The 13,637-nt window shown below is 37.3% G+C and overlaps 1 protein-coding gene across 1 annotated transcript in view; it reads right to left on the minus strand.

Annotated features, from left to right (window-relative positions):
* The window catches only part of LOC125240517 (adenylate cyclase type 6-like), a 406,177-nt gene that overhangs the window by 331,047 nt on the left and 61,493 nt on the right, over window positions 1-13,637 (minus strand). The window lies entirely within an intron of this gene.

Below are 13,637 nucleotides of genomic sequence, written 5' to 3' on the forward strand. Positions count from 1 at the left end.
TCTTGCGTCTCGTTCTAAATTATCGATGGACAGAAGGGTTAATGTGGCCACAGTATAAGCGTACTATGCTTAGCTTTAACTCAAAATGGAGTTGGGTGGGACATGTTGCTAGACAGAGTGATGGCAGATGGACTAAAATGTTAACAGAATGATGGCCGCTCACAGATGTAAGAAGCGCTTGGCAGCCGTAGCTCGATGGGAGGACGACATCCGGAAAATTGCAGGTCACAACTGGATGAGACTAGCCCAGGACCGGGAGAAGTGGCGTACTAGAAGAGAGGCCTATGCTCAGCAGTGGGCGATATAGGGCTGATATGATGATGATGATGATGACTTTAACTCATATTGTTCCATATATTATGGCTGTTACAAATTCTAATTCATTTTAATTTAATTTTATACACTCTTGCATTAGGATAAACCTATAAAAGTATGCATTTAATAAATAAAATAAATGAATGAATACTCTAGATATATTTATTTATCGTATGGCTTACAGGTTGTTCTCAAGTAATTTTTTTGACTCTACCACAGATGTCATATATACCATAGATCAAGCAAACGTATCTACTTAGCGTGTCAAATGAACTCAGTGAAATCCACTGAGTTGTCCGTCTTTACTCGCAGCTTGCAGCTTTCGGGCGTCAATTTTTGTAAGTTGAAGTCAACCAAAACATAAAAAATGCCTCGTTACGTGATATTCAATTGCAACAACACAAAAATTATGAACAATCAAGAGCCTGAGACATATTTAAAATTACAGGCAAGAATCAACGTCAGTACAAAATTTGACACGCTCGGCCCCTATACAAATATATGAATTTGTTCCTTCTATCTAAATTAAGTTCTGTGGACTCTACTGACATATATTCGAGTTCAATAACAACCGTCCTAGTGAGTACTGACAGTGCCTATGCCTACTAAGCCGAAAGTCCTGGGTGCGATTCCCATCAAGGTCATTTATTGATCTGGTCAGCACAGGCCCCGTAGCCGAATGGCATTTCTGCGACGCGAAACGCCTCCGAAACGCCGCAGAAATGTAGTCTGGCTCTGTCGCTCCAATACGCAAGAGCGATAGAGATAGATAGATAGACGAAAGAGATATTATCGTGAGCGTTTCGTGAGCGTTTGTGCATTCGGCTATTACGCACACTGATATTTGTTTTGAGTCATGTAATGCACCTATACCACACCATGGACACTGGCGATCAAATATATGAAAGTGCACACGGTTTAAGCTCGTGTAAGTGAACGCGTACCATGCTTGTATGAGTGAAATATGACAGGTCGACTGTTCGCGTTTTTGACAGGCGGTAACTGTGAGGCAACCGAGAGGGGGTGGGCGGCACTTTCAGCGGGGAGCGGGAGTGACCAATACTGTACGATAGTACTCTTTATTATACTGTGCCTATACCTATATCTCATTCTAAAACAAAACTAAGGCCATCATAAAACATTTCTCTTGTAATCGCTACATATGTTTGGTCTAAGTCTTTTTTTTAGCCTGCGTTAGTGAGTGTCCCACTGCTGGGCAAAGTCCTCTCTTCCTCTACTCGACCCTACCACTCGCATTTCCCCACCAGTTGGGATAAAAAAATTCCAGGTCGTCGCACCATCTCCTTTTTGGTCTGCCTGAACCCCGACCTACACCATCTATGGTAGTCCGTGGGTCCCACTCGGATACCATTTTGTCCCACCTTTCAAGATGCATGCGTATGACGTGTCCAGCCCAGTCCCACTTAAGCTTAGCGGTCTTGGCACTTACATCTACTACTCGAGTTCTGGAGCGCAGTTCCGTGTTTCTGATTCGATCAGTTCTGCGAAACCAACCTTGAGTTTGGACTTTAAAGCTCCGTTAACGTTTAATAGTCAATGTACTGTGTATTTTTTCACCATGTATACAAAAGACACTATAGATATATCCTGGCGTGAAAGGCGAGCCATCGTATTTTATTGACGTCCCGTTCCGTCCGTATTCCGGGCCTGACCACTTTGGGTGCCATATTGCCTTCTAATTTGCGTTTAATGGGGGTTGATGTACATGTAATACCAAAGAGGATCGAGTATTATAGAGAGTTACTGTCAAAGTAAAATGTGTAATCACAGTGCACAGACTGCCATCTCTCGACACAGGCTTAAGAATTTTTAACCTCAGTTATGTTATGACAATTTGGCCCGTATTTGATATGTGTTAAACTGTAAAATATTAATATTAGCGCCATCTATCTGAGCGTACCCCAAAGGTGTAATGCCATCTAGGCCACCGTACCTTTTTCTGTATGGTACTGTGAGATACGATTTTTTCTAACGGACTACGGAGTTATACAGGGTGCCCGGTAATTAATGGACAACCTTTTAACCACCAAGAACGCACCTTATACTGGTCCAGAAAATTGACATTATTTAAGGTTTAGTAAAAGTCGCCTGGTTTTCGAGATTTTACACTTTTTAAAATTTTAGGTATGTACTTACTCGTACTACCTAGTATTAAAATTTTAAAAAGTGTGAAAATCTCAAAAACCAGGCGATTTTTACTAAACCTGAAAGTTGATTTGGACCAGTATAAGGTGCCCCTTGGTGGTTAAAAGGTTGTCCATTAATTACCGGGCATGCCTTTGTTAATACCTTTAAACGAGCAATGCCTTGTATTTTTATTTATGTGATCTCTGACTCAAAGTCGAACGATTTCGCTGTTTGTTACGTGGGGGTTTTCGGGGGTGGAAAATCGATCTTAGGTCCCGCAAAAAAATTTTTATTGTTAATTGTCGTCACAAAACTGACAGCGAGTTAATTTTTGTTGACAACTTTTGCTAATGGGGACCCAAATTCTGAAAATGCCCACTAAGTCAGGTTTTGCCAGTGACTAAATACCAATTTTAAATAGAAGATACCTCTATAGTAAATTAAGCTATAAATCCACTTACCTCGGAATTGAGACGATTAGTTTCCTTTACCTAGCTTTCTTAATTCGAATGTCTAGGTTTTTCTCTAGTCGACAATTACGCCGTGTCTTGCGTGGGCGACGGTCGCGCGATGGTCGTGCGACGGCGATGCGACGCATACGAAATCAAACCTTATCGATATGGAAGTAGTAGACCCGACGGCGACGGTCGCGCGACTGTCGTGCGACCGTCGCCCACGCAAGACACGGCGTTATAGTAAGTACTGGGACATATGTGGACAATAAAACATTTTTTCAAAATTTATTTATATTTTATTTAAAGATTGCACTGAAACTTGACAGTTTCATGTACTCTGCCTACCCCTTTATAAGATATAGGCATACTTTAAAGATGAGATTGTCAGAGTCATAAAGTGCAATTTTTTTATAACTTGACAACTCGAGGTAATATTTTGTAGCTGTACACTCATGTACGAGTACAGTCAACCAATTGGAACCCTAGGCCACTCTACATTACGTCTACAACCATGTCAAAATGATAAACAGTGAGAGATTTCTTACTGGTGAAACCCGATAAATCGAGATATTTTTTCTTTGAAATTAGAACATTGCGGAAATTGCACATAGGTACTTAGAATTTCAAAAATCAGTTTGCTCAACTTTCGGGTTTCACCAGTAGTAACGCCGTGGCTTGCGTGGGCGACGGTCGCGCGATGGTCGCGCGACGGCGATGCGACGCATACAAAATCAAACCTCATCGATATGGAAGTATGAGACGTGACGGCGACGGTCGCGCGACCGTCGCCCACGCAAGACACGGCGTAATATTTCCTTCATTTCCCGTTATCCCATTTAAGTAGGTTAAAATACCGTAAACACCTTTTTAGTTAATGCCCAAAAACTCATCAAAAGGACAATTCCAACTTTCCAAATTATTTACAAGGTCGAAACATAACCTCACTTTAGGGGAGGGGTAAATGCGTATAGAACAATTATATTAAACTAGCGTGTCCTCGGCTGATACATTAGGGTCCATTAAGTTCCGAAACTCGACAAATACTTTAAGTACCAGGAACAAATACTAGGTACAAAATACCTGTGACAAATACTAGGTATAAATACTTGTGACAAATACTTGAGACAAGGTACTTGGTATAAATACTATTAGGTAAAAATACTTTTTGTTCGGATGGATTGTTTTAGTAGTAAATTAATTTGGTGGGAAATAACACCGTACTTAATTGATGCCTAAAATGAAACTTAACTTGATAGCATATTAATTACGGGTCAATTTTTAACACTAATTAATAATTTTGATCCTCCCCTCTATTATCAACTTACAATATTGGGAAACTTAAAAAAGAGCAGAAAGAAGAAAAAAGATAAATATTTCAAGCAAATTTTAAAAACATGATCTTTTTAATAGTAATACTGTTTTTTTGCATATTGTGTAGTTTTAAGTTTATTACGAATAAATATTTTGATTGATTGATTTAAATCCCGACGCAGAAACGATGGGGTGCTATAAGTTTGACGTGTTTGTCTGTCTGTCTGTTTATCTTTCGGATAAACCGATTTAGATTTCGTTTTTTTTTGTCTGAAACCTGAGTTAGTCGGGAGTGTTCTTAGCCATGTTTTATGAAAATCAGTTCACTATGTCGCGGTCGGGGATTTTTTCAAAATTTGAATTTTGTGGTTAGGTTATTGACACATGACAGTGTCCACAAAATGTAAACTCGCGCGACCTAATGAAATTTAAAAAAATCCTGAAATCATGTTTAAAAAAGTCAAGTATACAATATTTCTCTTACTTTTAACATATTTAATCTAACACAGTCATGTTACATTTTTGCGGATCTTCGTTAGTGAGTATTTTACGATATAAATTTATCACGCAGCATTTACTTATCATGTCATTTATCATTCATTTTCATTTTTAAACTAGTGCTGTCAGTGATTTTGATTCAAATGACATTTCAGTAAAAAAGTTGATAGAAATCGTATATTTGTTCAAGCGCCTCCATGTACATAGGGCCTAATCGATTCAACCAATTCGTAAATAATGGCTAGATTTGGCAAACGATACGTCTTACTTCAAAACAAATGTGTCAAAAATTTTTGAAAAAACCCCCGACCGCGACCTAGTGAACCGAATTTTCATGAAACATGGCTAAGAACACTCCCGACTAACTTAGCTTTCACACAAAAAAAACTAAATCAAAATCGGTTCATCCGTTCGAGAGCTACGATGCCACAGACAGACACACACATAGACAGACAGACAGACAAACAGACAGACAGACAGACAGACAGACAGACAGAAATTGCAGGTGAAAAAGAATTGTTTATATTTTTGAAATGAAACAGACATCTAACTGACAGACAGACAGACAGAACGCGACTCACTCACTCCAGTCAAATTCACTCAGTGACAGCTCAGACAGACAGACAGACAGACAGACACGTCAAACTTATAACACCCCTTCGTTTTTGCGTCGGGGGTTAAAAATATGAACTTACAGCTCCAGGACAGTAAGCCAGACCGGTTGCCACATGACGGCAAACGATTGACTTGATGACCGAGTTCACAAATCAATCAATAGACGGAATTATCTTCAAAGGGACCAGTAGACTAAACATTGTACGTTTGTGTGTCCTGTGTAGGCGAGATCTAACTAGACTTATACACGGTGTAATATTAGGAAACCAAATAATTTTAACAGTTGTCTATTCGGTTACATCTGTATGAATAACCTAACCACAAAATTAAAATTTTGAAAAACCCCCGACCGAGACATAGTGGACCGATTTTCATGAAACATAGCTAAGAATAATCCCGATTAACTCAGCTTTCAAATAAAATAAACTTAATCTCAATCGGTTCATCCGTTCGGAACCTACAATGCCACAGACAGGACACGTCAAACTTACATACATATAACACCCCGTTGTTTTTGTGTCGGGAGTTAAACAAAACACAAAACGAAGAATTGTAATGAGGAGGCGCACTGACATTTTATCTCGCCAGGCGGCGCCTGTGCAAGTGCCTAGGTATGTCACTGCCATTCATATGTGAGAGAGAAAAAACATATCATCTTCTCGCTCTCACGTATGAAATGCTTTATCTGTGCAATGCAAGTGCCATGGACTAATAGGGTGGCGACATCTGTAATAATAACCTTTGAGTGTGCCTCGTCATTGCTGAGTGGACGCTCGGAGCGGGGCGGGCCTATGCAGCGTCGACTCAGACTAGAGATGCAACGAATAGTGGTTTGGACGGATACCGGATACCGAATATTCGTTATCCGGCCGCCGAATATTCGGACAGCAGAATTTTACTTACAATTTAAGCAGGGAGCGGGGGCGTCGTGCAGGTTTTGACTTGTTTCGTAGTGAACTTCGCGCGGAGTCCGTTTTTGTTTAAATGTTTATTTTTTTAATAATAAAGGGCTATCATTATTAGTATTATAAATAACCGTAAGTGCGTTTTCACATTATCCGATCCGATATCGGATGTCGGACCGATATCCCATACATTACAGGCGCCATCTTGAATTTTTCTATTGAAATCCTTCCGACATCCGATATCGGATCGGATAATGTGAAAACGGTCTAACTGTTCAATCAAAAATAGCACATCCGGTATCCGGCCGGATTATACGTCACTATCCGGTATCCGGCCGAATATTAAAATAAGGGCCGAATAGGCCGGATACCGAATAGGAACCGAATATTCGGTGCATCTCTACTCTGGACACTTGTATGAGCTTCAATTGTTTGAGTGCACTCAGACCTTACAATGAACGAGAAAAGAGCGTACTAAAGTATCGAAATTCACTAAATTTATACAACAATTTTACCCTCCTTTGACTTCAGAAATGCGTGATTAATAGAGAGCGAATTTCGGGTAGCAATTTAAATATTAGAATGGATTACTATGGATATGACTCGCATTTTTTTTTCTACACACAAAAAAAATGTATCGGAACATAAAAGTAAAACCCTTTTTTGGGTGCTCTTGTTTTTTTTTAACTAAACCATTAATATATTGTAAAAAAAATATTATAAATTATTTTGTTAATATCGGGCAAAAACTGTGATGATAATGAATAAATAAATGTTTGTTATTTTTTTTAATACTTATTTTATTTATTTAAGTTCCTCTTTAATATTTATTCTGCGCACTGAACAGTTTAAATCTCTGTTACGACTCAAAGAATAGAAAAATGAAAATAATTAGCTTTCTGTATATACAAACTCCCTTATTTAGAATAAAATACTTTTTTTTACATAGTTTGTTGCAAGAGTAACATTAACACTTTCGCTACCAAGAACCCGACTGTCGGGTACACCGCTCGTAGAAGCGTAGCCGATTACATGGGTTTCCCCGTATGTAGCGAAAATGTCGTAGCGCCGCGTAGAGCCCGGTTTCGAAAGTGTTAATTTAATCTAATTATTCAGCGAAGTTTGCGGTGTGCGATATAATAATAATAGATTGTAAGACCTTAATATTTATAAACCACATGACATGTATTTATAAAGTTGCACTAGTCATATCCATATTAATATTTAAATCGCTACCTGAAACCCGGTCTTTAGTGATTAAAATCTCTCTGGTTTCCTTACGTTACACCATGTATTGACCGAGATAGACCGTGATTACCTTGTTGTTTTGTTTGAAGTGATCAGTTTTGTTCTATTCACAACTATTTTATTACAGCAGTGAGGAATTGTAAGAGTTAATTTCAGGATGTTTAGATAATTACCTGCAAATTTACGGAGTCATACTGAGGATTTTTTTTATGTGCGGAATCAACCAATAGGGAAGACGACTACATAAAAAATGGCATTCTGTTTAGTCCGTCAGTTAGATCGTCCAAAAATACTGAACACATATTTTTCGCTTTTTCTAATTAATGAAAAAATACAAAGATTTAGAGCATCAAAGTTCCAGAGTGGGGGCTTGTGACGTCACTTCTATATAAAAATTGTACCTAGGCTTGATTTTTTTCTAAAAAAAACATACACCTGTGATAGATGTTATTTCAGTTCAAAATACGAATTTAAGAAAACTAACTAAGCCATTCTGATTCCTGTAATGGATCTAATTATATGCCGAAGTGAACGGAATTCAATTAAAACACGGTGTACCTATAGCAATATTTCGCATAGCTTCGAAGTATTTCATTAATGAATAAAAAATCTTAAAACTTAAATGACGAAATTCTTAAAACTTAAATTTATTCCTAATTTTAAATACACCCAATTTATAAAACTTAGTAGGTACTTATGATGAAAAAGCCATTTTTTGTCAAAATTTGCCTAATAATATGATAAGACCCACAGAATAACCCCCTTATTCATAAAAGCACTTTGAAGTTACCAAGCCGATAAAGTTCGTTTGTCCTTTTCTATCACGCTAATACGTCGGAAAGGGACAAACGAACTTTATCGGCTTGATAATTTTAGAGTACGTTTATGAATAAGGGGGTAATAGTATAAACAGGCTGTTATTATTGCGTGAACTGTATTAAATATTCATTATGTTTACCTATACATTTTATAAATGTAAACGTTTTAAAGTAACTCTAAGGGCCGGTTGCATCAAACAGTCTGTCACCATTAAAGCGTTCGTTAAATTTGATTGTATAGGAAGTTCCATAGATGCCTGCTGCGTGACGATGATGTGTCTGTCAAATGTGGTTGATGCAACTGGCCCTAAAACTGTAACTGAAAACTCCACACTTTTTAAGTAGCAAGTGTCCACTTGATTCTCACATATCTATCTCGTTCACACGCGTTCCTGACCTCTCCCTTGCATTGTCTATCCCGCTCACACATATGCTGTCACGTGTGACGTCAAGAGGCAGCCCGTGCTTCATGGCCTGAATACTTTAGGGTTCCGTTAATAGGAACCTTTACTCTTTACCATTGCCATTGAGATGTTGTACTGCAAATGTGGAATAACCTAACCACAAAATTAAAATTTTGAAAAAACCCCCGACTGCGACATGGTAAACCGATTTCAGACAAAAAACACTAAATCTAAATCGGTTTAGCCGTTCGGGAGCTACGATGCCACAGACAGACACACACACAGACAGATAGACAGACAAACAGACAGACAGACAGACAGACACACACACACACAGACAGACACGTCACTTCGTCGTTTTTGCGTCGGGGGTTAAAAAAATAGTCAGAATGGCCGTTTATGCTTCTACATATTCAGCCCGAATTATATCACGTAAATTTAAACACCATGTATATCTATATAATAGTTGAAGTAACACGAAACTGCAAAATTCACGGTGCCTTCCCTGCTCATTCGTTCGTAAAATGTTGCCAGAGTATACTTAACTTTGCCCACTAGACTATTTTAATGATGTAAACACGCCTAACCGAGTGTAAAGAGAGCACAAAACAAAATGGCGACTATCATGCTCAGCTAATTCATACGGAAAAGTGCGGGAAACTGCATAAAAAGAACAAAAGGTAAAAATAAACTGCATTAAAATTGAAATAAATTACACATTTGAATGAAAAAGTGTGTGGGAAGGTCAGATTGGCAGTCGCTTTCTTAATTACATTTTTGAAAAACCCCCGACATAGGCTAGTTTCCTAATAAGTAGTCAAATCAGCATCTTTTTTTAAGAACTGTCAAAACGATTTGCTTATATGGAATTACTATGAAATACTGAGGAGTGACGTCACGGTCAATTTATTTACTTTATATCTTTCTCTTTGGCTTATTAAATAGAAATTATGTTCAAACTTAACTACTGTCCATATTTTTCTTCTAATTATGTGGTGCTTTATTTCGTCCACTGCGTACAATATTTTATTAGAAGTATAGGAAACTAGCCTATTGTGATTTATTAAGAAACTAAGACTAAACTTTAGTCTAAATTTAGTACTTAGATTTAATTTAGTATTAGTTAAGTTTTTTTTGTACCTACTTGTTAATTTGTTAATTCGTTTTTGTGGCAATAAAGAAATTTCAATTTCAATTTTATTTCAATTTTTAAAATAGCACAAAAAAAGGTAAGTAAACATATTATTATTTACATATTAATATATGATAAGGGATTTTTACCGGTTATTTTTTGCAGAATTTGAACACGTGTATGAAATTCATAGGGTTTATTACTCCCTAATATTATTTATTTTGACATGTGCCGTCAGATACTTGACGCTAACTTTTATGTTATCCTTATTACGTTCTCTCACACTTATTAATTTATTCATTTTGAAACACGTGTTCATTATTTTTCTATTCAGATTATTTAAAATATCGTAAAGAAATACAAGACATACATACATATAATCACGCCTGTATCCCATAAAGGGGTAGGCAGAGCGCAGAGCACATGAACTACTAAGTTTCAGTGCCACTTTTGGCAAAAAGGGGTTGAAAGAAGTCCAAATTGTGACATTGCAGTGACAGGTTGCCAGCCTCTCGCCTACGCCACAATTTAACCCATATGCCACAGTCGAATTCTATGACACCCAAGGGAAGAAAGGGGTTGGTGAAATTCTTAACTCGTCACCATGTTTTTCGGGTAGTTACAACATTTTTCGGTAAACTAACCAAGTACAACAACCAAGCCGACCTGTTACCGAGGCACTGGTCCCACTGCGAGCTAGTAAGCTATGAGCTAACGGCTATAAAAACGAGCAAAAGATAAGCACCCCCGTGCAAATAAAAGAGACGACGATATTGATAGCTCACCGCTGGGCGAGTAACTATTAAACAACGCCGTGTCTCTTTTATTTACACGGGAGTGATTATCTTTTGTTCGTTTTTCAACAGTTCTCGAAAAGTTTGTACAAAAATTAAGAAAAAAGTTAAATTTGTTTTTATTATTCCTATTTTGTTACCAAGATTTTTTTGATGAATTGAGATTTTAGTAAGTTTTATTTCGTCATTAAGATTCTCTAGTATCTATATTTTCTTAATTATAACAATTATCCTGTATATACGAAAGTCGACTTATATTACTAAATGTTGGTAACAAAATAGGATCAATTAAATTTTGCTGACGTGGCTATGTACAAAGTTGATGGGAACTGCCCTTTTATAGCCGATAGCTCATAATTTACTAGCTCGCGTTGGGACCAGTGCCTAAGCTAGGGTGCGTATCGATCGATATAACTTTTTTTTATATATTTTTAGTCGTTATAACGATCATTTGATATAATTATTGAATCATATAACAACAAATAATATACTAACAAATTGTATAATTCTTATTTAATATAATGATCATTTTTTCGAAAAACATTTATTATAACATACTTTTAGTATAATGCTTATTTCCGATAATAAATAAATTGTACTCGTATAACACAAATTAATTATTTCTAAAGCACAGTTAGAATAAAAAAAATTGTACAATAAATTAGATCTATCATTTACCAGAAAAGTAGATTAGCTTAGAACTGTGACCCCTACACACAACGCGCTGCTACCAGAAAAATAGGTTAGGTTAGGTTAGAAGTTTAGAACTGTGACCCTTGAACACATCTACTGTCAGAAAAGTAGGTTAGGTTAGGTTAGAACTGTGATCCCTTAAAATAATAATAAAATTAATTCATGAAATGTTTATACTGTTTGCTAGTTATATTATACTAGTCGTATATGAATAAATAGTTATACCATATAGCGGTTATTATAAATAATTGTTATACGAAATAATGATTATACAAAATAAAAGTTTGTGGCTATACCAAATGTTAATTATGTCAAATGAGTGATTATATCCTTTAAAAATATACCAAATGTTGTTATATCAAATGTTACTATACCAAAAAAAGTTATACCAATCATTACACACCCCCTAAGCTAATAGTATTTCAGCGGGGAGCGGGAGTGGCCATACTGTACGACAGTACTCTTTATTATACTGTGGTTTATCTCAAATTTCGTTGGATTACATACTCTTACCGTTTACCAGTTTTACTTCGCCTATGAACACGTTTTTAAAATAACACGTCCATACTTTATTTAGCTGTGAAGGGCGTCTATTTTTGTTCTGTATTTTTATAGTTAAAATAAAAGCGATACAGTAATAATTTTCTATAACGCGATAGAAAAATTATTGATATAAGCTGACGATCTTCGTCTGTCAATGAAAAGAAAATTGTAGTAAGTATGTATGGAATGCAAATAGACTTACTGCGTTTTAACTTTGAGGAACAGCGTGAGATACGAGATTTTTTTAAAGTAGTGACGATATCTTAGGTCCGGTTGTACCAAACCGTCTGGCATCGTTAAAGCGTTCGTTAAATTAAATTATAGTTTACGACGGCGACAAGGTTGCGGGGGTGGGGTTGTTGAAGGCGACTATGGGATATGGGTTAAATTGTGGTGTAGGCGAGAGGCTGGCAACCTGTCACTGCAATGCCACAGTTTCGTTTTCTTTTAACCCCTCATTTGCCAAGAGTGGCCCTGAAGCTTTAGTAGTTTCATGTGCTCTGCCTACCCCTTTATGGGATACAGGCGTGATTGTATGTATGTATTGTACGAGAAGTTCCATAGATGTCTGCTGAGTGACGATGATGTGGCTGTCAAATATGTTTGATGCAACTGGCTCTTAATCTTATTTTCGTACTTGTATTATTTTAGAATAGAATAGAATAGAATAAACGTTTATTCGTGAACACAGGTAAGACAAAATACACATAATAACAACAAGACAGAAAGGAATGAAGTGCCATGAAATGGCCTCATCTCAGCATGTTGCTGGTGACTTCCAGCGCTGGTCTTCCGATGAGACCATCAAGTGAGAAAGATTTTGTTATTATGATTGTACCTACCTAGTCAGCAGTATTATAAGTATCATCACGTACCGAACTTTTTGAACGCCAAGAACTACAGTAGAACCCGCTTAAAACGATTCTGAGGGGACCCAGCCAAAAAAGCGTATTATACGGGAAATCGTATTAAACGAGAAAAAAATTGTGATTTTTCGTCGTAAACTTTTAATATATGGTTACTTTTTCTTGGAGCATTAATGCTTTTCTTCTTATTTTTGACATCACTGAATTAAAGATGACACCCAACACCGCAGCAGTGATAATGAGCAAAGTGTATGTAGGTAGGGAGTCGAACTATCGCACTAACCTGTGAGTTGGGACGACAAATTACAAAGTAATCTTTACGGGTGGCGGTGTCGCCAGAATCGCGTAATTAGTACAGTACAATTAGTTCCGATTATTGTCACACGCATAAATAAAGTTGTAAAGTAATGCAAGGTGGGTGGTTTTAGATAGTGTATTAAGCGGGGACGTGAGTCGTATTAACCGTGAAAAATTGTGTGAAAACGAGACTCAAATTGTAGGGACCGGCGTATAATGCGGGAAATCGTATTAAACGTGATCGTTTTAACCGGGTTCTACTGTACTTAAGTGGTCGTGTGACGTCGTGCCAACCAGGCCAATAACCACTAATGTGGTTATGGCGGACGCTGTCAAAGCAATTGTCATGCTGACAGCTATATCCATACTAATATAATAAATGGGTGTGTGTCTGTTTGTTTGTCCGTCTTTCACGGCAAAACGGAGCGACGAATTGACGTGATTTTTTAGGTGGAGATAGTTGAAGGTATGGAGAGTGACATAGGTTACTTTTTGTCTCTTTCTAACCCGAGCGAAGCCGCGGGCAGAAGCTAGTCGTTATTAAAGCCTGCCCAGAAATATATGTCTACGCGCCATCTTGCGGAATTTCGTTAGA

The sequence above is a fragment of the Leguminivora glycinivorella genome, chromosome Z (genome assembly GCF_023078275.1).
Source record: "Leguminivora glycinivorella isolate SPB_JAAS2020 chromosome Z, LegGlyc_1.1, whole genome shotgun sequence".
NCBI lineage: Eukaryota > Metazoa > Arthropoda > Insecta > Lepidoptera > Tortricidae > Leguminivora > Leguminivora glycinivorella.